Source organism: Carlito syrichta, unplaced genomic scaffold (assembly GCF_000164805.1).
Source record: "Carlito syrichta isolate Samal-C Ts95f unplaced genomic scaffold, Tarsius_syrichta-2.0.1 Scaffold306601, whole genome shotgun sequence".
Taxonomy (NCBI): domain Eukaryota; kingdom Metazoa; phylum Chordata; class Mammalia; order Primates; family Tarsiidae; genus Carlito; species Carlito syrichta.
In genome coordinates, this window is record NW_007250697.1 from 150,006 (window position 1) to 169,910 (window position 19,905).

A 19,905-nucleotide genomic window follows, 5' to 3' on the forward strand; every position below is an offset into this window, starting at 1 on the left:
TGTTATTAAATTATTGAGACTGAATACACAAACACAAAGTAGTCAAAATTTAAAACATAAGAAGTATTCACAATATAAAAGTACAACTTAAGCAAAGATTATCAATTAGGCCTTCGAGTTTTGGTTAATGGAAGAAATAGCAAGTTTCCAACTGTCATAATTACAGGCATCACTATCATTATGTCATCAGTCCAGTACTAATGAAAGACCTCAGAACATATGAAGCAGCCATTAAGGGCACCAAGAAATGACAGTGTGGTCACATAACTTGCCCAAGGTTGTATCAGTGGAGGCAGGGTTGAAGCTAGGTTTGTCTGGCTCTAGAGCCACTATTCTCTGCTACCTCCAAATCTTGTGTGTGTTCATTAAACTATTCTGTCATTTATAGATTGGAGTTGGAAACTACTCTTATACAGGATCAGCACCTTGAACTCAGCAAATGATTTTTTTTTAAAACCTCAAACTATAAGATTCTTAGACTTTACCTACACAATGACCATTTGTGTACCTAACCCTGAATTGTACCCCACAGCTTAATAAAAAAAGAAAAAGAAAAGAAAAGAAAAAAAAAAAAAAGAATCTTAGAAAACGCAGGAGACACCTTTATGGAAATTGGAACTGACAACCAATTCCTGATCAAAACCCTAAGTGCCCAAACCATAAGAAATAAGATAGACAAGTGGGACCTCATCAAACTGACAAACTTCGGCAAAGCAAAAGAAACCATCAAGAGAGCAGGGAGACAGCTCACAGAATGGGAAAAAATATTTGACAACTGTATATCTGACAAAGGCCTAACATCTAGGATCTACAAGGAACTCAAACATGCTGAAAAGAAAAAAACTAACAGCCCCATTAAAAAGTGGGCAAAAGACATGAACAGACATTTCTCAAAAGAAGATATATGGGCAGCCAACAGACACATGAAAAAGTGCGCAGCCTCACGCATCATCAGAGAAATGCAAATCAAAACCACATTGAGATACCACCTAATCCCAGTAAGAAAGGCCATGATTAATAAAACAAACAGCAACAGGTGCTGGCAAGGATGCAGAAAAAAAAGGAATGTTTCTACACTGCTGGTGGGAATGCAAACTAGTGCAGCTTCTTTGGAAGACAGTGTGGTGATTTCTGAAAGAACTAGAAATTGACCTTCCATATGACCCAGTAATCCCTCTATTGGGAATATACTCAAAGAAGCTCAAATCATTCTACCAAAAAAGATACCTGCACACGTATGTTCGTTGCAGCTCTATTCACAATAGCAAAAACATGGACCTAACCATGCCGCCCATCGAAGCTGGACTGGATAAAAAAGATGTGGTACATATACACAATGGAATATAATGCAGTCATAAAGAAAGACAAGCATACAGACTTCACAGCAGCTTGGATGGATTTAGAGTCTATCATACTCAATGATCCTCACAGAAACAAAGAACAGAGTACCATATGTTCTCACTCATAAGTGGATCTTGAACAATTATCATAATACTGTAAGAAAGGGACTGGCTGTAGTGGGAAACTGCCAGGGGAGGGAGCGGCATACCTCATCAACAAGGGTACCTGCATAATGAACATTTGTATACCTAACCCTGAATTGTACCCCGCATCTTTAAAATAAAATTTTTAAAAAGTCATCTCTTAAGAAAATTTCAAACTAATTTTTTATTCCTTTTAGAAAGAAGAGCTAAGAAAGTGCATTATACAACGTGTTTAAATAAAGTAATTCAATAATAAAATATTTGCTGTAACACACACATGACATCTCTGTATTGAGATGTTAACAAATATTCAAATTCATTAACATATGATTCTCTCCATAAAATGCATACATAAGAAAGCTATACTGAGCAACAAATGCTGAGCTTATACAGGGTTTGCTCTATACCACTAATCTCAAAGTGTGGTCCATGGAGTCCAAACGTCTCCAAGACCCTTTCACAGAGTCCACAAGGTCAAAGCATTCTTCCTAATAATACTAAGACATGATTGCCTTTTCACTGTGCGGATATGATGTTGCCAAAAGCAATAGTGGGTAAGACTGCTGGTGACTTAACACAAATGAAGGAGCAGCATCAAAGTATACTGTAGTTTTCACCCCCATATGTGCTCAGTTAAAAAAAAAAAAAGTGTTTTGATTGACTGTCTTTAATAAATGCAGTAAAAATTATTAATTTTATTAAGCCTCAATCTTTGAGCATATATCATTTTAATATTTAATGAGACAAAGTAGGAAGTACACAAAATATTTCTGCTGCACATCAAAGTATAGTAGTTTTCAGAAGAAAACACACTTCTGCAAGTGTTAGAGTTGCAAAGTAAACTTACCATTTCTTCACAGAATATTATTTTTAATTGAAAAAACAACTAACAAACTATGGTTATAAAGATTTAGGTATCTGGAAATATTTTCTTTAAATCAAACAAAAACTGATTTGTTGCTAATGATAAAATTAAGAGCTTTTAAGCAAGTATCAGCTAGGCTGAAGCAGGATGATCACTTGAGTCCAGGAATTTGAATCCAGACTGAGTAATATAGCAATACCCTCTCTCTTAAAAAAAATAAAAATTAGCTTAACAGCTTCCCACTACATAAAGACTTTTCTGATGAGATGGATGACAATATTAACGAATGTGACTTCTTTACATTGTATAATGAAATGTGTCAACATTGCAAAGATCTGCATACCTCAATCAACAAAAGTCTTCCGAATGATTAATGTTACAAAATCATGCATGGGTAAAAGATCCATTCAACGTGCAAGCCAACCGGGCTTAGTGGCTCAAGACCATAATCCCAGCACTTTGGGAGGCCAAGGCAGGAGGACTGTTTGAGCCCAGGAGTGCGAAACCAGCCTGGGCAACATAGCGAGTCCTCATCTCTAAAAATAAATTAAAAAACTAGTCAGGCATGATGGTGTGTACCTGTAGTCCCATCTGCTCAGGAGGCTGAGGAGGGAGGATAACCTGAGCCCAAGAGGTCATGGCTGCCATGAGTTGTGATTGTGCCACTGCATTCTAGTCCAAAAAACAGGCTGAGACCCCGACTCAAAACAACAAACAGTGCAAGCCAGAACAATGGATTTTAAATGTAACAGGTTACAAACAGTCCATTAATATGTCAGATTTCACAAGGCAGCTAACTATTAATAACTACCCAATGTAAAATTCTGGTGTGGTATCAAAGAAAAATATCAACATTATCTTAAAAGGCTATTAAAATATTAAAACATTATCTAAAAGGCTATTAAAATACTCCCTTTACAAATGACATGAGACCAGCTCTTATTCACACACTTCAACTCAAACAGCATACCACAAAACAGTGAATGAAGTAACATATATGAGAATTTGTCCATCTTCTACTAAGCCAGACATTATAGAGGCCTGCAAAATGTACAATGCTGTCTTCTCACCAAATTATTTTGTTTTGAAAAGTTATTTTTTATTAAAATTAAGTCATTTACGTTCAGTGTGATGAGCTTATTGTTGTTATTTTAAAGGAATAAAGAATATGCATTTTAAATTACCAGTTTTAATCTCTAATAGGGTGAGTAGCCCCATACCCAACATCTCCCCTTGGTCATGCTAAAGCTTTAACTGGAAGCATCCTTCCTTTCCATCAAGCCACATCCAGATGGTGCCAGTCCTTCAAAACTCAGCTCAACAGCTGCCTCTTTCATCATCTCCTACCACTCCTACTGCAAATGATTCCCTCTTGTTTGATTTGCCAATGCACTTCATCTGAACCTCGCTCAAGATTAACATCACTATCTAATTTATCTTCCTTGAGGGAAGAATAAATTCATCTGTGTATCTACAATTCAATACACAGTAGGCATAAAATGACACTTATAAAACAAATATTTATAAAACTTTACAATTAGTAATATACTATACCTCAAAGAACAAGAAACAAGAATATAACACATGAATTTTTAAAGAGGTAAATAAATGTAATCACAAATTTAAAGGAGAACTTAGCCACTGAGTCCAACTTTTGGTCTAAATTATCTCTCCAAAGTGTTTATCTCAGTCAGAGTTCTTTGTTACTAAGAAGAAAATAAACTATAGCCACCCAAGTAAAAAGGAAATTTATTAAAAAGGTATCTCCAGAAAAACACAGAACCAGAATTATAAAGGTCACACAGCCAAGAACATGCCCCAAAGCATGCCTCAATCTGTCCAGTGATGGTGCTGTTGCTGCTGGGCACAAATGCCATAGCTTGCACTAACCACACCCCAAGTCTAGATGCCATACTTAGAGCCACTACTTCTGAAACTAAGTGACACCATGGCTACTGCTACCACCTAAGGTCAGAATGGATTTTGTGTAGTTCCATCCTCATTATGTAATTAGCTTCCAGTTCAAAACTGGAGGTGGGTGTAGTTGACTGATGGAACCAAGGTATGTTCTCATGCCCTAAATTTAAGGTGCATCGGGAATAAAGCATCTACCATTTTTGGCTTCTTCAATGAAAAGGAGGCTCTGCCTCGCAAACTGGTAGAATTTCCCAGTACAAGAAAGGTACTCAAATGCTAGAAGGCAAAAAAGAATAATAAATGCTCATTAGTCATAACAATATTTACTGATATCATTCTGGAACTGCATTACCACAAATAACAATTACCAAAATTATACAGTAATTAGAGTCAAAATATCATCCTATAGATTACTTGTTGGTTACCAGGGAAAAAGTACACTTTCTCATACACGCTATCAGATTTTGTCACTACTTTACCCAGTGATCAATCTCAGCATCACTATGAGTAGGACAACCAGATAAGTGCCACCACACATAATGCCCCATGACATACACAGCATCAACTATGAAGTATTTATTCACCAAATGTTTTAATTTAAACAAACCTTTTGATCTAGTGTCTATCTTACAAGAAACAGAAAACAAGGAAATAAATCCAACCGAGTCTAAATGTAGAACATTTTCCAGGACAACTGGCTAGATGTCTGGACAGTCATGAAGAAAGAAAGAAAAAAGTGAGGAGAGATATTACAGATTAAAATGGACACAAATTTACCAACACTGTAAATACAACTGCATAAGATCCTTGATAAGATCTCAGTATGAGCAAGCCAGCAATAAAAGACATTGCTGTGGACTAAATTACGCCCTCCCGAAATTCATGTTTAAGCTCTAACCTCAGAATGTAACTGTACATAGAGACAGGACCACTAGAGGTGATTAAGATAAAATGAGGCCATCAGGGTAGACTCTGTTCTAAGATGAGGAAATTTGGACATACAGAGAGCCACCAGGGATGCTTGCACACAGAGGAAAGACCAAGAGAGAACAGAGTGAGAAGGTGGCCATCTGCAAGACAGAAGAGAGAGACCTCAGAAAAAAACAAATCTACCTACACCATCATTCAACACAAGTGAACATGGTCAGAAAGCAGCCAGTTCAGGAAAAGTAATCTTTTTCCACCCACTTTAAACCTCCTAGCAATACATTTCACTGACATTATCTCCAAGATACTTATCCACTGCCATCATAACAATTACAAGCTTGACAAGGACTGGAGGAAGTGTTTCAGGCTGACAATCTAATTTGGAGACTAACTGGTTGCCATCTAGCTAAAGACTGAATCACCACATACTAGTCAGTATGCATTCAGTAAGGTTAATGAGAGATTACATATAGGGAGATAGATCCAATTCAGCTCTAAAATAGTTTATGCATTCAGTTAACAAGTGTTACTGAAACTCTTGTAAGTGCCAGACATAACAGGAAAGAAAGGAGTAAACAAATGAAAATTTATTTGCCAGGAATTGCCCTGTGCCTCCTCTATATTCATTAACTTATTCAAAATAAATAACCCTAGGCAATAAGTACAGGTTGAGTATCCCTTATCCAAATTACTTGGGACCAGAAGCGTTTCAAGCTTTCAGGTTTTGGGGGGGGCATTTATATTCAACTTACCAGTTGAGTATCCCCAATCTGAAAATCTAGAATCCCAAATGCTCCAGTAAGTACTTTCTTTTTGCATCATGTTGGTGCTCAAAAAGTTTCAGATTTTGGAGCACTTCAGATTTTTTATTTTCAGATGACTGAATATTTATTTATATTCAGATTTTATTTTTATTTTCAGTACTCAATTTGTACTACAATCTCCACTTTAAATAACCTCCCTAACACCACACAGAGCCAAGACTCAAGCCTCTTGTTCAGAGCCCTAAACAAAGGGCTCTCAAAAAGTCTATAGTCTAATCCAGTTTTTGCTCTTGAAAAGCCTATAATCTAATGCAGAAACAGACAGTGTGCCAGTATCACAACGGGGGAAAACAGGAATGCTCTAAAACTATGAGAGATTTCTAACTGAGTCCCCAGTCTTAGAAAAGGTTTTCAAGATGGCATCTATGCTAAACACCACAGAACGGCAAGACAACTTGTTTCACACTCTCTAAAATTTTTGTACCCAAATGTTCAAGAACCACAGCTCTGCTACCTTATATAAGAAACACTGTACAGAACTGTACTGAACTATGTCTAGTATTCCATAAAATCTGCAGGTCTATGAGTGTTACATACATGCAGGAAAATGAAATCTATGGTTATTCAAAGCCTTTGGAAATCAATTATGCTGAATAAATAATTTGATAACTGAACCAAGGTTACCCTCTGGTTCTCATCCTATCTCACATTTTAAAATCCTCTTAAAATGAATACTTTAATGCCTTCATAAATGTACGGGATCATTAATTTTAGGTTTCACCTTGACTGGATTAGGGGATACCCAGATAACTGGTAAAGCACTATTTCTGAGTATGTCTATGAGGGTGTTTTCAGAAGAGAATTTGAATCAGTGGAGTGAAAAAGGAAGATCTACCTTCACCCCACGTGGGTGAGTACGAGCTTATCTGCTGAGGGCCAGTATAAAGTAAAATGGCGCAGGAAAGACAAATCACTCTCTTTCCTGGAGCTGGGACATCCTTATTCCCCTGCACTTAGTCATCAGAATTTCACATTATCCAGCCTCTGGATTCTAGCACTTGCATCAGTAACCCTCCAGGCTCTCAGCCTTCAGGTCTCAGGCTGAGAGTTGTCCTGTTGGTTCGCCTGCTTCTCAGCCCTTCAGCTTGGACTGAGCCATGCTATCAGCTTTCCTGGTCTCCAGTTTACAGATGGCCTATCATGGGACTTCTCAGCCCTCATAATTGTGGGAGCTAATTCTCAAAATCGATCTGTATCTATCTATCCTATTGGGTCTGTTTCTCTGCAGAATACTAATACATATACTATACAAAACATATATATAACCTTTTCTTGGTAAGAGAGACCATGGCAGACTTTCGTTATTATTTTACAGAATGACATATATAATTGACACCTTCAAAGCTAATTAGGTTGCATTTTTCTAATTTCCTCATTACAATCATGTCAGCAATCTCAGTGTCCTGTTATTAGTATGCATGTCTACGACAGCATCTCACTGCTTCTAAATTATTCCTCTTTCTAATCTGCTACTACCTTAGAAATTACACATATTATATATAAAATAAAAGCCCAAAGAGCTTTATTTATCATGAATTTCTTATTAAAATGACATCTATTTAGGGGATTTTGACTCCAGAGAGATGAACAGCTGCCACTGGGTCTAGATAGGTGAAGACTTACCATTTCAAATTTTCATATCTGAATCTAAAATATCCCACCTGCATTCTTTAAACTCAACTCAGATATTCAAGGCAGTCTTACCTGACACACAGTCTTACCTGACATATCCCTCTGAAGCTTTACTGTAAGACACATCTTGTGATGCCCCATCCTTATTACACTCCACTTTGTTCCCAATGAATGTCAGCTCTTTCACAATCTCTCATCTCTGTTTCTTTAGCAAAAAAACCATATTCTGTCTTATAAATACTTGGGGGGGGGGAGACAGAAAATGAAACTAATGTATAAAAAGAAATAAAGTTATAATACTTCATGAAATAAAAATGATCTTTCATACATACAATGATATGAACTTTCTTCTGAAAATGCACTCAGAAAATCCAAATTTAAGGGGAAGACATAAGAAAATGATTAAGTACCAGGCATGTGACAACATGCTATTTAAGCCATGTTACCCACTCCATCCTCCAAAAAAACTTTTTAACTTGGGAGTAAAAAGCAACATAAACAAACAAAAATAATACATTTTATCCAAGCAACTATATACTTGTGTCCAATCTAAGTGCAACTGACATTTATGAACAGCGTTTGTTAAAAATGAATTGAAGGGCCAGGCACAGTGACTCAAGCCTGTAATCCTAGCACTTTGGGAGGCCAAGGTAAGAGGACTGCCTGAGCCCAGGAGTTCAAGACAGACTGGGCAACTTGGTGGGACCTCATCTCTACAATACATCAAAAAATTAGCCGGGCATGGTAGGTAGCACATATGCCTATAGTTCCGGCTACTTGGAAGGCTGAGGCAGAAAGATCACCTGAGCCCAGCAGGTCGACACTGGGGTGGCCGTGAGCGTGCCACTGCACTCCAGCCTGGGCAACAAAGTGAGACTCTGACTCAAAAAAAAAAAAAAATGAATTGAAGAACTAATCATTCAAACCTAAAACGTTAAAATCCCTAGGAAAAAACCATAGGGGAAAAGTTCCTTGATATTGGCCTTGGCAATGATGTTATACCAAAAGATGAGGCAATAAAAGCAAAAATAAACAAGCAAGAGTACATCAAACTAAAAAGCATTTGCACAGTTAAAAAACAAAATCAACAAAATGAAAAGGCACCCTATGGGCTGGAAAAAAATATCCGCAAACTAAATATCTGATAAGGGGTTAATATCCAAAATATATTGGGAACTCACAAAACTCAATTAAAAAAAATTAATATTAATAATATCCAAAATATATTGGGAACTCACAAAACTAAAAAAAAAAAATTAAAAATAGAACTGCTATATGGCCCAGCCATCTCTCTCCCAGTTAAAAAATGGGCAAAGACCTGAATAGACATTTTTCCAAAGACGACATAAAAATAGCCATCAGGTATATGAAAAAGCACTCAATATCACCAATCATCAGGGAAATGCAAATCCGAACCACAATAAGATATCGCCTCAAACCTGTCAGGATGCCTATTATCAAAAAGACTAGATGATCAGGCATGGTGGTGCATGCCTGTAATCCCAGCATTTTGGGAGGCCAAGGTGGGAGGACCTTTTGAGCCCAGGAGTTCAAGACCACCCCAGGCAACATAGTAAGACCGATCTTTACAAAAATTTTTTTTTAAATCAGCTAAGCATGGTGTCACCCAACTATAGTCCTAGCTACTCAGGAGGCTGAGACAGAAGGATAGCCTGAGCCCAGAAGATCAAGGCTGCAGTATGCCATGGTATACTACTGCAGTCCACCCTGGTCGACAGAGTGAGATCCCAACTCAAAAAAAAGAGAAGAAAAGGCAAATTGGTGTAGACATTATGGAAGATGGTATGGAAGTTTCTCAAAAAATTAAAAATAGCCAGGCTTGGTGGCTCAGCCTGTAATCCCGTACTTTTGGGAGGCTGAGGTGAGTGGATTGCCTGAGCCCACGGGTTCGAGACCCGCCCAGGCAACTTGGCGAGACCTCATCTCTACAATAAATCAAAAAATTAGCCGGGCATGGTAGCGCGCACCTGTAGTTCCAGCTACTTAGAAGGATGAGGTGGAAGGATCGCCGGAGTCCAGCAGGTCGAGGCTGCAGTGGCCGGGAGTGGCCACTGCACTCCAGTCTGGGTAACAGAGCAAGACTCCAACTCAAAAAAAAAAAAAAAATTTAGAACTGCTATATGGCCCAGCCATCTCTCTGCTGGGTATATACCCAAAGAAAATGAAATCACCTTGTAGAGATATCTGAATTCACAGGTTCATTGCAGCATTACTCACAATAGCCTAGTTACGGAAACTAAGTGTCTACTGACAGATAGATGGATAAAGAAATTGTGGCATATACATATATATGTGTGTCTTTTTCACTATATATATAGTGTCTTTTTTGGTATGTATATATAAATAAAACAAAATATTCAGCCTTAAAAGGGGGTGAATGCATAAATAAACTGTGGTACAGATATACAAGTGAATATTATTCAGGTGACACTGCCATTTGAGACAATATGGATGAACATGGAAGGCATCATGTTAAGCAAAATAAGCTAGACACAGCAAGAAAAATACTGCATGATCTCACTCATATGTGAAATCTTTAAGGAAAAAAAAGTCAAATTTGTAAAAACGGAGTAAAACTGGTTACCAGGCAAGGAGGGAGAGGAAATAGGGAGAAGTAGGTCAAAAGGTACAAACTTGCAGCTAAGTAGGATGACTAAATCTAGAGAACTAATAGATAGCAGGAGAACTATAATAATATTGTATAGTACACTGAAAATTGCTAAGACAGTAGATTTTAGATGCTTGTACCACAAAAAAGTAACTATAGAAGGTAATGGATAGCTTAATTTGCCTGACTGCTGTAATCATTTCAGAGAGTGTGTGTGTGCGTGCGTGTGTGTGTGTGTGTGTGTGTGTGTGTGTGTGTGTGTATGCCAACATACTGTATACTGTAAATATTTAGAAAAAGAAATAATGGTGATTGTTGAAGTTCTAAGCTAAAACAAAACAGCTATTTGGGGCATATCCAGCTAGTTAGAAGATAATTAAAGTAGAAGAAAAGTCACCCATAACAAAGACTCAGAGATTATTATATTAGAAAGATTTTACAGGTCACCTGCTATTTACATACACCCCTCCTCATTGCAGAAAGGCTTCAGGTTGCTGGAGACTATCCAACACACTTTATTCAATACACCCCTACATTTTTTCCCTTCTCTGCCTTTCAATCACAGATCCTCTGAACCCACACAAAATATGTCTTCTACTTTGCAGATAATAGCCTTTTAAATATTCATTTGTTCAATTTATGCTATAGCATTACCAATTACTAACTATAAACTAATATATTTGCAAAATTTCAAAGATTTCTTTGGCATCTCAAATATTATCCAATAAAATTAAAAACCAGAGACATTTGTGTGTTCTTTTGTAAGTCTCACCTTTTTTGGTTATCATAACCACCCTATGAAATATGCAAGGCAAGTGTCATCATCCCATTTAAAGATCATCCATATAGAGTAGTAATGGAGAGTCACTACGAGACAAATTTAGAAGCAATTTAGCCCCTATTGAGCTACCTAATGTTAAGCAAATTACTCAACTTCTCTAAATCTGTTTCCTCATCTGCAAACTGGGAATGATATTATAACAGTTCCTACCTCATATAATTACTGTGAAGATTAGTTAGATAATATACATCTTCTTATGTAATAATTGCTCCGTATAAACACTCACAATGTTAGCTCATTATCACTATGCAAAAAGGAAAAAACTGTGCCCAAATCACTTATTCTCTCTGAACCTAGCAGCAACACCAAATCAAGAAACAAGATTCTATGTTCTACCTACACTGTCTTCCACAAAACCAAAAATGCTTACAGTTACTTGCATCTTAACTATATTTTCCCATCCTTGGGCAAACAATAAAAATGTCTAAAAGAGCTGGACTCGGTGGCTCAGCCTGTAATCCCTCGCCTTTGGGAGGCTGAGGTGAGTGGACTGCCTGAGCCCGTGGGTTCAAGACCCGCCTGGGCGGTGAGACCTCATCTCTACAATAAATCAAAAAATCAGCCAGGCGTGGTAGCGCATGCCTGTAATTCCGGCTACTTGGAAGGCTGAGGCGGAAGGATTGCCGGAGCCCAGCAGGCCACCCCACTCCAGTCTGGGCGAGAGAGTGAGACTCCAACTCAAAAAAAAAAGTCTAAAAGTCTAAAAGCTACTATTATCCTCTTCTAAGTGAAACTCTCGAAAGTTGAAAAACTGCTAAAGCTTTTTTCAGAAAAGTAAACTCTCAGTAGAACATAATGAAGTTGGCATGCAATACAATGAAATTTATATTCAGAACAGGAAGCACCAGATTAATTAAAAAACTGGTTTCTCTAACCTACTATTGCTAGATCATCTTTTAAAAACTTTATCTGATATTTTCAAATGGCAGGGGTGGCTAATTTATTGTTTGTGATACCAAGTGCAACAGGAGAAACCTGTTTCACCTATCAAAACTATTGATAATGTTGACAAGAAATATAAAATGCATGCCAGAACTTTTTAAAAAACTTAATAGGCCTAGACTCAGTGAAAAATTAAGCTGCATAACGCATGTAGAGAAATTTAGTAGGTTCACTAGTATTGGCAAAAAGGCAGTTCTAAAATTTGAGTAATAAAATATGTAATTTCATTTCCCATTAACTTTGTCAGAAATCTTAGGCTACTGTTAGAGTAAATTCTAGAATACTGAGGGGGAAAAACAAATGGAGGAAAGACTGTATTAACTGAATTGTCATTCAGTACCAACTTGATAATGCAGCTTGGTAATATATCTTTGCACAGAAAGTCTGAGACAAAGGCAAGTTGAAACATTAGTCCAAACACAACCACTGCCAGCAGACAATTATTTAAAATGAAGACAAAGATTTAAAATGAAAGAAAATAGTTCATGAGAGAAAAACGCTGCGAAAATACAGTAATAAATGAATGAAGTCTGGTGGCAAGTGGCTGCTGAATAACAAAATTACTTTAAAACAACCTCAAAAACCCTACTCTCTGCCAGTATATGTATAGACTCCCTTCAGTGAGTGACTTTTCACTAAAGTAAAAGTATATTCTATTCAAAGTGTTAGGCCAAGACAAATTGACTATAAAGAAACTATTCAAAGAAACACCTAATAACCATTCTAACAAATATTGGCATTTATATAGTGCTCTCAACAGGAGGTCTCAAAATGACAATAACAACATCTTGAAGCACAAAATAAACCCTCCATGTAGTTTACCAAAAACTAGTATTATGTGTCTCTTAAACCTTCAAAACTGAAAGCCACGGGTTTGTATTTTTTCTAAAAATAGTGTTTATTTGCATCCCTTTTAGTAGAAACCTGGTTTTAAAAGTCCTATAATGTTGCTTATTGCTGATAATAAGGGCAGAAAATGGTGTATATGTGGGCCAAGGGAGAGGCTCAGAAGTTCTTCACCAGTAGATGAATGAGTTCTACATTTGCCCTTTTAAATGTGCTCTTTTCCTGGAAATATGGCATACAAAAACTCCCTTTGGGTTTGTGTTACTTTCAAATTTGTGATCACTGCACATGATAGTCTTAAGAGAGCCAGACCACTTGTTTTCAGTCATTTGCTATGTGGGTTGTATTTTAGCCACAAATTCCAAGAACTACTGATATGTATATATACACATACAATCCTTGTGTGTGTATATATATATACCTTTAGAAATGTTCACATAGTTTAAATTATGGCCACCATCATCACAATCTACCACAAATAAAATGGCAGTGGAAAATTTGGAAAGATTCTAATAACCTCAATTTGTGAAACCTAACATTCCTCAAAAAAAGGAAGGAAAAAAAAACCTCCATGCTGACACGTAACTATATCATTCAGCTGGTATGAGGTATCTGGGTCTGCCGCATCTGAGCTCTTATCATGCTATTTGGGGTGGGCTATCTTGTGGAGCAGCTCACGTGGAACAGCTGAAACCTTCTAAAATGATACAACAAAGTTTACATACAGAAGCTTAGATAACTGAGGAAAACAGTGTGGCAATGACACAATTTATATTATTTTAGAACCAAGGCTCATTCCCAAAACTCTTGGTCAACCATCCAGAAGTAGCCCAGCTTTTTACCAGCCAAGTAGTTATTTACTATAGAAACGTCATTACCAACATTTCCAGAATTTTCCACACATAGTGATGAGCTATTAAACAGTCTCTATGTGTTGTTACCTGGGCAACACTCTAAGAGGGCTTTTACCTTAACAGAACTGGTGGGTCAAAGAGAAGCAAGGCTTCTTCAAAACAACTGTACATCATTTTAATTAGAAGCAGTAAGTGTAAAATTATCAGCAGACAAAAAAGTTTGAGCACTGTCATCAGTGCCTCAATTCATTTATCTTCGTTTCCAGCTACTCAACACCCTAGTGGAACAAGGCAAGCTCCAGCCAGGACTCCAAAACATCCTCAGTCATACAGGCTATCAAACACATAAACGTCGAAATCCAAAAAAGGTGAGGAATCTAGCAATCTCTCATAACTCGATGTGGTATGAAATACCCTGCTTTGCTGCCCTAAATTCTGAAAAATACTCAGCTCAACTATGGATCTATACAAAACTAAATTTCTGCCTGAACTAGACTGACTCTAAAAATTAAGATCCAGTCATTCAGAAATCACATTTTAGAAGACCCTCTCAGAAGACTTGCAAAACTACTTCCTGCTCTGCTACAACCAATTTGACGTTATTTCACGAAGCAAAAAACACTGTATCTCCTTACCAAGAAAGCACTTTCCTTTTCCAACAGTTTTAGAATTGATAAACTCAAGGTTGTTCCTCTAACACTAATCATTTTTCCTTTCATCTTTACTCTTACTATACTTAAGTGCTCTCTAGATCATGCTAACTAGGAGCACCACATATAAGGCTTATTTAATGTTAAGAAGTACTAGATAACTCCAGAGTCAAAAATGATAGGTATGCTGAAAAACAGAAAGGAAAACTGGCATTCTAGGCTCTTAAACATCTGGTGCTGACTCTTTCTTGTCTAGCTCTTTCACTACTCATTTTTCCCTGTCCATGCCTGTATGCCTTTGATCGCCTTGGTCCCTGACCCAGAAAGGCCTTTCTCTTCATACTACTTGTCCTATTTCCACATGTCCAAATCCTAACCAGTCTTCAAAGCATAGTTCGATTGTCAACTCTTCTCTTTTCCTTAAAATTATTCTCTCCCTCCTCACTAAACTTTTATAGTACCTTACCTTTATCGGTAATTACTTTCTGCCTTTCATTATCTTTGTTTCCATATTTAATCCCCTACATAAGCATAAAGTCCCCAGGGTCAAGGTCCATGCCTTACCTCCATTTAAACTGTTTAACACAATGCCATGCACATACTAAGCACCCTAATAGAATTAAACAAATGGTCTGGGGGTTTGCAAAGGAAAGATGCCCATTAAAAGCAACTCCAGAGCCCTGGCTTTGCTAATAATACCTCCCAAATGACCTTGGACCTCAGGCTTTTAGTATGTTCAGGTATAAGGTTAGGACAGAAGGTCAAACCAGGTGTGTGGGGGAGGGTGTGTGTGTGTGTGTGTTTTTAACTATAGGCTGTTATCCATTAGCTGGCTGTAATATTAATTTGAGCGTTAAAATTCAGTATTTTTTTAAAGCGGAATGAAGTATGTTCATGTGTGTTACAAACAGTGGTGTGCTATAAATGGGTAACAGTTAACTAACTATGGGAATAAGGGGAAACATTTGCTGATGACCCTGGTGTAAATACTCCCACCATGACCAGTTTCAAGTTACCAACATGCTGTGTCTGAACGGGGAGCTAGACAGGAAGAGAGATGCACAACTGCTCCACAAGCCATTATAAGCCAACTCAGCACAGCCCTGAAAAGATGAGTACTGTTTCACCAAATTCCCCTTCTTTCCTTTCAACTTCATGTGTGTGTGCATGCTGAATCAAGACATAAATGTATTTCTCACTGTATTGTGGGACACAGTCAAGAGTTCAATACATGTTTGGCTAAATCATCTCCTAGTCTCCTTCACGCATACTACATAACTCACTAAATCTTACTCTTGGTTACATATTTAGTCTCTTCCCCACCATAATTCATATTTCTTTTCAAAAATGAGAGTAACAGATGTCTATTGATATCACCAGAAGGCAAATTACAGGGAGTAGGAATCAGTTTAAGGAGCTTCATTCAGTCGAGGGCCAAGGTTCTCAGACCTCAGACTTTGTTCAGCTACACACACCTGAAGGATACAACACATTCCTACTAGTGGCAATGGCTCACTTAGCAAAGGGCTGGGGCAGGAGGGGTAGGGAGAAAGAAATCTATAGTATGTGCTCATGCCCTCACCCAACTGAGAACCCAAGTACAGAAAGTCAGTGCAGTAAAAAGTAAACTTTTCATGCCTGATGTTTCCCAAATTCCCCAGCACAAGCCTGCGTTCCTCAGTGGGACCTCTGTTACTCAGAATCCCCTACTAGAATGAAGCTCTTGCCATGAACTAGAGACTTGTAGTTCTTGCTGAATTTAGAATAGGTAAGGGGAAAAATAACACAACAAACAGTTTTTAGACTTCATATTCCAGGAAAATCAGGCTTCTATTGAAGAAAAAAAAGACTGTCTTTTTTTTTTTTTTAACTCCTTATTTAAGCTTACTAAACCGAGTGAGAAGTTTCTTGAATATATTTTTGGCTGTACTATGTCTATCACAACACAGCCTGTAACCAGATTTTTCATGAGTATTTATAAAGAACTGTGTTTTCTTTCTTTTTATTTTTTTTAGCCCAAAAGCACAGGCAAAATGTTTTCTATTTTTAAAGCTGTTTAGAAAACAAGAAGACCCAGAATTTCAAGAACACTAATAATCTTAGCCCAAACTAACTCTAAATCAACTGAATATATGCCTAGAAATTTTCCAGAAAAATCCCCCAAAATTACCCCCCCCACACATAATCAAATGATAACAAAAAAAAGAGTCAGCCTAACCATAAACTTGCTATACACAAACAATTATGACATTCTATCTGTGGAATAACAACCATATGAAAGTAAATAAAGTTTAAAAAGGAGAATGTTGAGATGCAAGTTCTGCTTAATTCACTAACTCTTTCCTATTAAGGTTCACTGATAGTCAGTCACACACCCAGTTCAAATACTAACTAGAAAGTCAAAATTCTTCCCCATTCTAAAAAGCCAGGAGGCAAGCAATGTCTTTCTCTATAACATCAGTGTTAAAACTCTACTCTAAAAAATGAGTATAGGTCGGGTTAGGTGGCTCAGCCTGTAATACCAGCACTTTGGGAGGCCGAGGCAAGTGGATTGCCCGAGACCTGGGGCTCGAGACCAGCCCAGGCAACTTGGCGAGACCTCATCTCTACAATAAATCAAAATTTAGCTGGGTGTGGCAGCACGCACCTATAGTTCTGGCTACTTGGAAGGCTGAAGTGGAAGGATCACCTGAGCCCAGCAGGTTGTGTCTGTGGTAGCTATGAGTATGCACTCCACTCCAGCCTGGGCGATGGAGTGAGACTCCAATTCAAAAAAAAAAAAAAATGAGTATAAACCAAGCATGATGGCTCACGCCTGTAATCACAACAATTTGGGAGGCTGAGATAGGAGGATAGCTTGAGGTCAGGAGTTCAAGACCAGCCTGGAAAACAAAGTGAGACTTCATCTCCACAAAAATATCAAAAAATTAGCCAAGTGTGGTGGCACACACCTGCAGTCCCAGCTACTCAGGAGGCTGAGGCAGGAGGCCTGCTTAAGCCCAGGAGGTCAGGCTGCAGTGAGCCATAATTGTGCTACTGCACTCCAGCCTGGGCACCAAAGTGAAACCCTGACTCAAAAAAAAAGAAAGAAAAAGGGGAAAAAAAGTATGTTTTACAACAACTCAGGCTCAAGACTACTTTCTACACCTCCACTGTCTGTCATGGTAAATGCTCATTAGACCATCCCCATTAGAAATCCCTGAGCAGTGTCTGAAATTCCAGCACCCAAATAGCCTTGGAGAGCTGGTCATCCTCAGAAGCCATGGTTGACCCATTTATGTAAGAGCTACAAACATGTAGCAATTCATTAAAACTTGTGAGAGACAAGCAAAGCAGCTCTGTGCCTGGGAATCCCATAGCTCTCCAGCATCAAGTGCATTCTCCAAACACACTCCATTCAGTCACAATCACCCCCACACCACTAAAGTCCGGTAGGCGAGAATGTAGTCCCAGCTATATACCATTATATGTTTGCTACTTGGCCACTACTCTCTTCAGAGTCAAACTCTTAGAACCTAGCTCTCTCTTACACATATTATTTTTACTTGGCACAACAGAATTCCCTCTTCTGACTACTCCAAAAGAATGGATAAAAAGACTTTCAGCCTTAATGTTGTGTCATCTGAGAGTTCAAAAAATATACAGTAACCGAGCAATTTCAAGTTTGGGTTAAGGCAAATAAAAATATTACATTTTAAAAGTCACTGGTTTAGAACTGGTGAGTTGATGAACATGAAAACTCCTGTTTCATATGCCCAACAAAACTGTGCCATTCAAAGAAAAAAAGTCATAACTATTAAGGTAAAAAAAAAAAAAAGATGATGATCTAAATTATGAGACAATTATCAAAGAAACAAAAATTCTCAAAACATCACAACTGTAACATATAGAAATTCCCATCAAATAAGTCAGGTCACTTTACAGTCAAGACTTCACTTTACAGTCAAGTCTTTTTAGGTTGGTTTGTATATTCATTATCTGCGCCAATAGTACTGAGACTTAGTAACTTGTTTCCAGCTTTTCTGAGTACAACACAGGCCATATACTATGTTCACAAATAAGCTCAGTCCTACTTCATCTACTTCTCCCCAGATGACATAAAAATATGTGATATTGGAGCATATCTTGAACTGATTTAGTACAGACACTAGTCTAACTCAAAGTCTTAGCTAACCTTTCTAGCAAGTGAACATTTACTACAATTTGGGATTATAAATACATAAAGTTCATCTAGTCTTTCCCCTTTAAAATCTCCTGTCAATTGCATAAAGGACGCTCTACTGAGAAAATGAATCACAGGCCAGTGTTCAGGGCCAGCGGCTTGTGAACCAGCAATTTCCATGGGCAAAATCCCCTTCCAATTTGCCCACAAGCAAACTTCAAGTCCGTTTCTTCTGACATCTCTACAGTAGTGCAGAAGACACCAAATATAAACACGACTATAAGAGAAGTCAGAGGCTTTTATGACACCGTGTTTTCAGAAATGTCACAAGCAACTATTTACTTCCCACCATGCACAAGAACATTTAAACGTACTATTAAAAAACCCTAAACTCTCCAGTAAAAATGCAGATCTCGAAATCAGTTCCCAAACTCCGCTTATATCAAGCCAGCAAAAGTTCTCCTTACTATTAGTGTCAGGAGGTTGGCATTTCAGTTTACTTGCGTGACAGTATCCACCCTGCAAGGGGCCGCCTAAAATTTGGTACACTACTAGTAGAGAACCCTACCTGAGGGACCCCAGGAGAAGACACGGGCACCCGGACACCCCAGGATCAGAAGCCAAGCTGCGGGCCACCCCCAGCCGGCGGCCCCTTCCACATGCTGACGCGCTGCCCAGCCCTATACCGTGGGCCACCGGTGCAAAGTACCAGCCCTGTGTCAGAAACTGACTCACTTATCAGGACATCGAGCACCCACAACCAGGGTGGGGGCCGGGGGGGGGTTGTCTCGGCCCGGCGGCCAACTCTGAAGCGGGGCGCTCCTGGCAAGTAGGAATATGCCCAGGGTGCTGCCCATCCCACGCCGCGAAGCCACAGCACCCACGCAGGAGCCCAACAAAGTGCGGGCGGAGGCCGGGGAGGACGCGGGAGAGCCGCGGTCCCAGCAGAAGCCTGCGCGGGAGCAGAAATACCTCACACACGCACACCCCCCGGACGAGGGCCGCCGGGACCCTGAGCCCGGACGCGGGGCTGCCTGGACCCACGGCCGTGGCCACCGCGCAGCGGCGCAGGCAGCAGTGTCAGGGGGGCACAGCGGGGCCGGGCCACCACCCGTCATGCAGGCGCCCCCCGGGCCGCCAGGCACTGTCCCCGCCCGCGCCCTCCTCCTCGCGGCCCCCGCATCCCCGCCCCGGGGCCCCGCCTCGACCTCCCCCGCTCAGCCCCGACGGTGGCCCCCCCGGCAGCCGCGGCAGCCGTCGGGCCGTCAGGAGGCCGCCCTCGCCTCACCTCCTCAGCCTCCGCGGGCGCAGCCGGAACAACAACTCCCGAGG

General features: G+C 39.2%; 1 protein-coding gene across 1 annotated transcript in view; it reads right to left on the reverse strand.

Moving 5' to 3' along the window:
- Positions 1-19,905, reverse strand: part of LOC103265498 (rab GTPase-activating protein 1-like) — a gene marked incomplete at its 3' end in the record, with an annotated part of 153,526 nt that extends 133,621 nt beyond the window's left edge. Inside the window, exon 1 of the mRNA XM_008063156.1 lies at positions 19,862-19,905. The remainder of the gene's footprint in view (positions 1-19,861) is intronic.